This window comes from Empidonax traillii, unplaced genomic scaffold (assembly GCF_003031625.1).
Source record: "Empidonax traillii isolate 1590-97213 ecotype Southwest subspecies unplaced genomic scaffold, ASM303162v1 scaffold396:size1303734, whole genome shotgun sequence".
In the NCBI taxonomy this organism is placed as follows: domain Eukaryota; kingdom Metazoa; phylum Chordata; class Aves; order Passeriformes; family Tyrannidae; genus Empidonax; species Empidonax traillii.
Window position 1 is genome coordinate 215,670 of NW_020955589.1, and position 5,905 is coordinate 221,574.

General features: G+C 37.0%; 1 long non-coding RNA gene across 1 annotated transcript; it reads right to left on the minus strand.

Moving 5' to 3' along the window:
• Positions 1 to 1,146: 1,146 nt before the first annotated feature.
• On the minus strand, positions 1,147 to 4,482 carry LOC114062301. The gene is made up of 2 exons (XR_003572339.1): positions 4,408 to 4,482; positions 1,147 to 1,274 (listed from the first exon to the last, which is right to left on the minus strand). It is a non-coding gene; the product is annotated as an uncharacterized LOC114062301 (long non-coding RNA).
• Positions 4,483 to 5,905: the final 1,423 nt, after the last annotated feature.

Genomic DNA, 5,905 nt, shown 5'->3' on the forward strand with positions numbered 1-5,905 from the left:
TTTTTTTTTTTTTTTTTTTTTTTTTTTTTTTGGTCACTCTTTCTGTCACAAATGTTTCCAAAGGCTGAAGTTTAAAGCAATCTCAACATTACTCAGTAAGACTTAGAAATTAAAGTTACTGTGATTTGCAGAGTCCTTTGATTGAGTTCTGCAGGTGGAAATTGAGGACTGATGCCAAGTAGAGTCTGTGATTTCTAAATGTCAAAAATCAAAACAGTGTTATCTCAGACATTTTTTCCAGACAAAATGCACTTTTCTCTTCCAGTTGCTGGAAACAGGATGTCTATTCTTAATCCTTTCTCTTTCTACACTTTTACTTTGTAATACTACACAGTGTTCAGATTTTTCAGGAACGTTTCAGAATTAAGAGTTCTGCAACAGTACCTTCCCTTATGTTAGCTTCTGACCTAACCGAGTAGTTAAAGCCAAAATAAAGGAAAACTAACTTAAGTTATTAGGAAACTAAGCAAGAAAACTTATTTAGCTTCAGTCACTGCTGTGTTATTACAGACAACACCACCAGTTCCCAAAAGAATACTTCTAATTTGTCTTGGTATCTTTCCATCTTTCCTAAAGCTTCAGTTTTCACAGTCAAGTGAAAACTTTCATTAGAAAGGAAGTGTTAAGAACAGAACATGTGTGAATTTTTAAAAAATACTTAAAGTAGTGTCAGGATTTTATGATGCTTGGCTTGCGCTTTTTGAAGCTTGAAGTTGGCAATACACACATTCATATTGCCATAACTTGTAGCAATATTGCTGTCCTCTTCCTGTTCTCAGCAAAACACTCAGAGACAGAAAAATACCTTTCCTGATGTCAACTTTCTTATGAAAATTGTTTTCTACAAACAATCACATGAAATGCAAACCTAATGCCTTATCTTCAGGCTTGATGATCCTTAGACTGTCTTCTTTTGGGGCCTGCCCTTCTAATACTCCAGCTGCACTCACCTACATCCAGCTCCAACCTTCCTTTTGTTGGTAATGATGCAGCTACATCTTTAGACAACAGCATGACTCCTTCAACGCATCAAGATACCAGAGACAAACACTGTCTAGCTTTTAAAACTACCTTTCCATAGCGCACACATTCTTCACTGCAACTCTTTTCTCAAAACCAAAATAAAATGCATTTTTCTATCTACAGTTTCTTCATATTTCATGTAATTTATTGGAATAGAACATGGATACAACATCTTGTGCAAATTAGTCCAAAACTTGCTAAATAGCAAGGTGAAAAAGGCGTCTTTCTCTAGAATCCAAGGAGGAGGAGCCCTGAAAAAAAAACCACCTTAGTAAATGCTTTGTTAAGATGATGTCATCAATATTTGCAAGCTTGATATCTTCTAAACATACATAGACATGCAAGAAGACAATGTTCTGGCTTTAGAGTCTTTGGAACTTGCACTAAAGGCCTTTAATATCATTAATGTAATTAAATTACACCATTAAAACAATACAATTAACTTTGCAATGCTTTTTACTAAATTTACACAATGATCCTGAAGTAATTGAGACCCACCTCATCCCTTTGCTATACTGTTTGCTGATGACATACAACATAGACAGCAAATCAGTACTTTTTTAACCTAAATGTTTAGACAGCAGGTGATAAAATTCAGCTTTTCAAATGCTGTAAAAATTCAAATTCATCTTCATGAAATTCAGATCTACACATTCCAGAACAAGGAAAAATGCTGTTAATTGAAACTCACAACAATTCAACTTCATCTGACAAAACCACTTTGTCTCATTTTGCATTTCCTTGCAGCATCATTCATCAGACAGCCATGCTGCAGGACTCTGCCTCTTGAGATAGCGTGGGACTTAAAACTGAAACAAATTCTCACACTGGCATAAAAGTGTGTTTCGTACACACTAGCAAGATGATGCTTTGCACTGATTCCTTATTGAGCAGACCATAGCTCTAAAGCATTATTCATAAAACCATGAATACTGGGAAAAGCAATCTACTTGATGATGTGATAGGCAAGTAAACGCAGAGATAGAGTGGGAGAAAGTACGTCTTTTCTTGTCTTTTCTTGGTAATGCCAAAAGAAAAGAAAAAGGAAAAAAAAAAAAAAAGATTTCAGTTTTTTTGCCCTTGAAAGACAAATGATTTTAACTGTGCGTATTTCTCTATAGTGTATATTCCACTAGAGAGAAGCACAGTTTGAATAGCTTACGTTTTCAGGGCTGCTCTAACATTCATTTTGCCTAGATTACCATGAATGCTCCCAAATGCTGGGCAGCCACAACTAAAAAAAGATGTTAGCAAGAGAAAAAGGGAAATGGGCAAAAGATGATGCTTGCATTCCTTGGGTAAAATCTGATTTTTTACTTTCACCTTTCAGTACCACATTCACACACCACGGCTGACGTTACTAAGAAGTTTCAAGGCAGAATACCTGGGACAGCCCCAAGATGAAAAGAGGCTGAGGGAATTGATTTTCCGTGCGTAATTCCTACCAAGTCTAATGAACAGAAATGATCTACTAGCCTTTTAGAAATGAGAAATGGGGAAACAAAAAAAACATTGCCAATGTCTGCTGAGCAGGGTTCATTTTCAACTAGTATGAATATCTGTCATTTAAACATACAAGAAGTTGCCAAGCTGACAATGCTTTTCAATTATAAGAAAAGCCATGTCTGAAGTTTCTTTTTTCCCGAAGGGTGACATCTGCTCTGTAACTTAAAGCATCTGCACTGTCTCTTTTGCAATGTAAGATATCCGTTGTGTCAGTTAGAACAAGGCAGGCAGATGCTCCTCATACCTTCCGTTAACTTGTGCAACAGTCACGTTGCCACAGTTAATTAAGACTCACTCTTTGCACACTTGACTTGTGCAGACACACATCATCTTCCCTTCTAAGTTTGTTTCTTGGTGGTTTCCTTTAAAATATTAGGGGTCATTATTTAACAGAGTTTATCACCTTTCTCATTTGAAATATGCAGTTTATAACAGACACTATAACCACTGCAACAGATAAAATCTCTCTCAGGATAGGCCATCCTTTCTCTTGCAAAATGAGAAAATGGCTTTGACTGTCCCTCCATAGAGATGTGCACTAAAATATCTAGTAGAGGACCTTGTCTGAGCTCTGAGACAGAGCTACTGAATGTAGTTTCCACCATCACATTGCCCAAACTTCAAAACTTTCATGGACAAAATCTGCCTGTTCTGCTTAGCCTAAATTCCTGAGAGATTCCCCAAACCCCCTTTCTATTACAACTGGACTCCACAGTCCTAGTAATATTTTGCCCCTTGTAGGCAGGGCTTCAAAGAAAATATAATATTGGGCTACTTCATGCCTTCACAATTTCCTTCTTTCAGAGAGTGGCATAGCATTCATACTCCTCCATCTATCTGGTTGTCTCCCCCTCTACATACCCAGAGTCCTATGATCAGCAGTAAGTGAAGGACAGAGACACAGAAATAACTAGTTGCTCTTCCACATAATGGAGAAGCACGTGTTTTTCTGCACAAATTGTGAAAGAATCCTCACATTTGCTCACTGTTTGCATGCTGCCCTTATTAGCACATGACTGACATGAAATTCTCAGTACTTGCCACACTGGTACACAAGAAGTGGGGGAAAAAAAGGCCAGTGGGGATGTTTTACTGATTTGGCAACAGAAATCGCAAAGGAGTAAGCTCATATGAAAACCAGTTGTAGCCACTCTACCTGCTTAATTTGTAATTTTAGTTCATTTCTCATTAGTAGCTGTATGGAACCCTAATGAACAGGAAAATACAGAACGAGCTATTTTTCACTCCCTTTCCAGGAGGGAGGCAGGTCTCTGAATTATTCTCCTCATTAAGTAAAAACTCTTCCATTTGGTTGGCATGACAGTGACACAGGATCTCTCAACAGCTATTTCAAAGGCTGCTGCAAACTACAGAGCTTCCTGTATGAGAAACTAGAGTCTATACTGCCACATTATTGGGAGTTATGTGGATAAATCTCCACTCAATGAGAGATGAGAGTATGCCTCATCCAGCATCAAGTTAATAGCCAGCATTTTCCAAATTCACCATAGTAATAATTATATAATGGCAAAGGGGTGAAAACAGCCTGCTTAAGCAGACTGTTGGGATGGTAGATGAAGCAAACAAGACCTCAGACTCCACCTTTATTGCATACAAAGCTTCGGTAGTGGTCATTGCAAAATTGGCAGGTAAAAGACAAGAAGATGTGGTGTTTGATAGCGTCCTCTACCTACCTATGAGAAATATTCAGCACGTTCTTGCAGCTCTCGTGAGCCCTACAGCTGCTCTCCAGGTGAGCATTTCCACATCCCAACTGGAAATAATACTGCAGTCTGATATGTGATCAATGAGTTGTGGAGTCACACATATTCTTAAGATGTAAAAAAAGGAATCAAGGAAAAGAAAATATTTTATTACCTCCAAAATTCCAAAACCGTTCAGAGACTGATGTAACACATCTCATAGTAAACTGTTGCTATAAGGTAGAATCTGTGAAGATAATAAACCAAAAAATTATATTGCCTTACAAGTTAAAACAAAGCTATGGAAGAGTTGATTTCATGATAGTAGGAAGTGTGGCAGCACACGGTGTGAGCTGGCCAACATCTAGCCCTCTATGCAATATCTCAGAAGATGGCATGCTTCGTTACATTCAGCTGCATGCTCCATTTTGCACAGTGTACATCTGTCTCTGAGGTTTTGTGCTCTCACATGGACATAATTATGGAACCCTGTTTGCATCACTTGGACGAAATGAATATAAAATCTGGAAGAAATTCCAGGATACAAGCTCATACACTTAAAAGGTACCAGGCTGTCACATTAACTACTTAGAATATTCTGGTTTACCCCCAACCACCCTTCTCCACCCAAACAAAAATCATAAAACTGTATCCTTTCAGAACAACTACGATCAGTGAAAGAAGATAACATGAAGTAAAAATAAGAGTGATAAAACTATAACATAAACTAATACACAATGTCAGGTCACTGAACAGATTAAGTAATTTCCTTTACAGTGGTATGAGATCCCTCATCATGTTCAACAAAATGGGAAAACAAGCAACAATATGCTGAACAAAAGAAATCTCTAAAAATTTAAGGCAGGGGATAGGAGAGGGTGGGCATAAGAAATGCAGAGTTGTAGAGCAAACTAAGTACAACTCTAAGCAGGTTTAAGCAGGTAAGTGAAATACCTTAGTAACGTGAAACACTTAGAAGTGGAAAAACCTGAGATTTTTGCTTCTTGGCAATTATTTTATATCTAGTACTTATATCATTCCACATTCAATTTACACTGAATTCCACTGACCCAGCATACAATCAAGACAGCACAATAGCTACTTTATGGTCTCTGATAACACAGTCGATATTAGCTGCTTACACTTGTTCACCTCTAACTATTCAATAGAACATCATGTCTTGAATTGTATGTGGCTTTAAATACTTTTTAAAAATTGTGAGTATGCACACTAAGTTAGTACCCAACATGCACTTATTCTATTGACAGAAATAAAAGATGTCCTTGGGTATTCTTAACAAAAGAAGTATGAAGGATTCGTTATAAAAATAATTCCTAGTTACCCTCTCAGTCACAGAAACTAGATGAAAAATTCAGACCTCTAACTGAAGTAGGATTGTTTTTTGATTTTTTTAAAAGTATCTATACCTTTTACACCTCATGAATAATTGCCAACATAATTACAATTTTCACCTTTTGTGTTTTCAACTGAAGTATGAGCAATATTTGATGATGGGTTAAATTCAGTGTTTGGGCTTTTTTTTTACTTCATCTCTAAACTCATATGGTTCTTCTTTGTGTTACTCAGAGACAGCACAATGTTGGAGAGAAGATTAGATATTATGCAGTTCATAAATATCTATGACACATTTTGTGTGGTTTTGTTTAAACTAC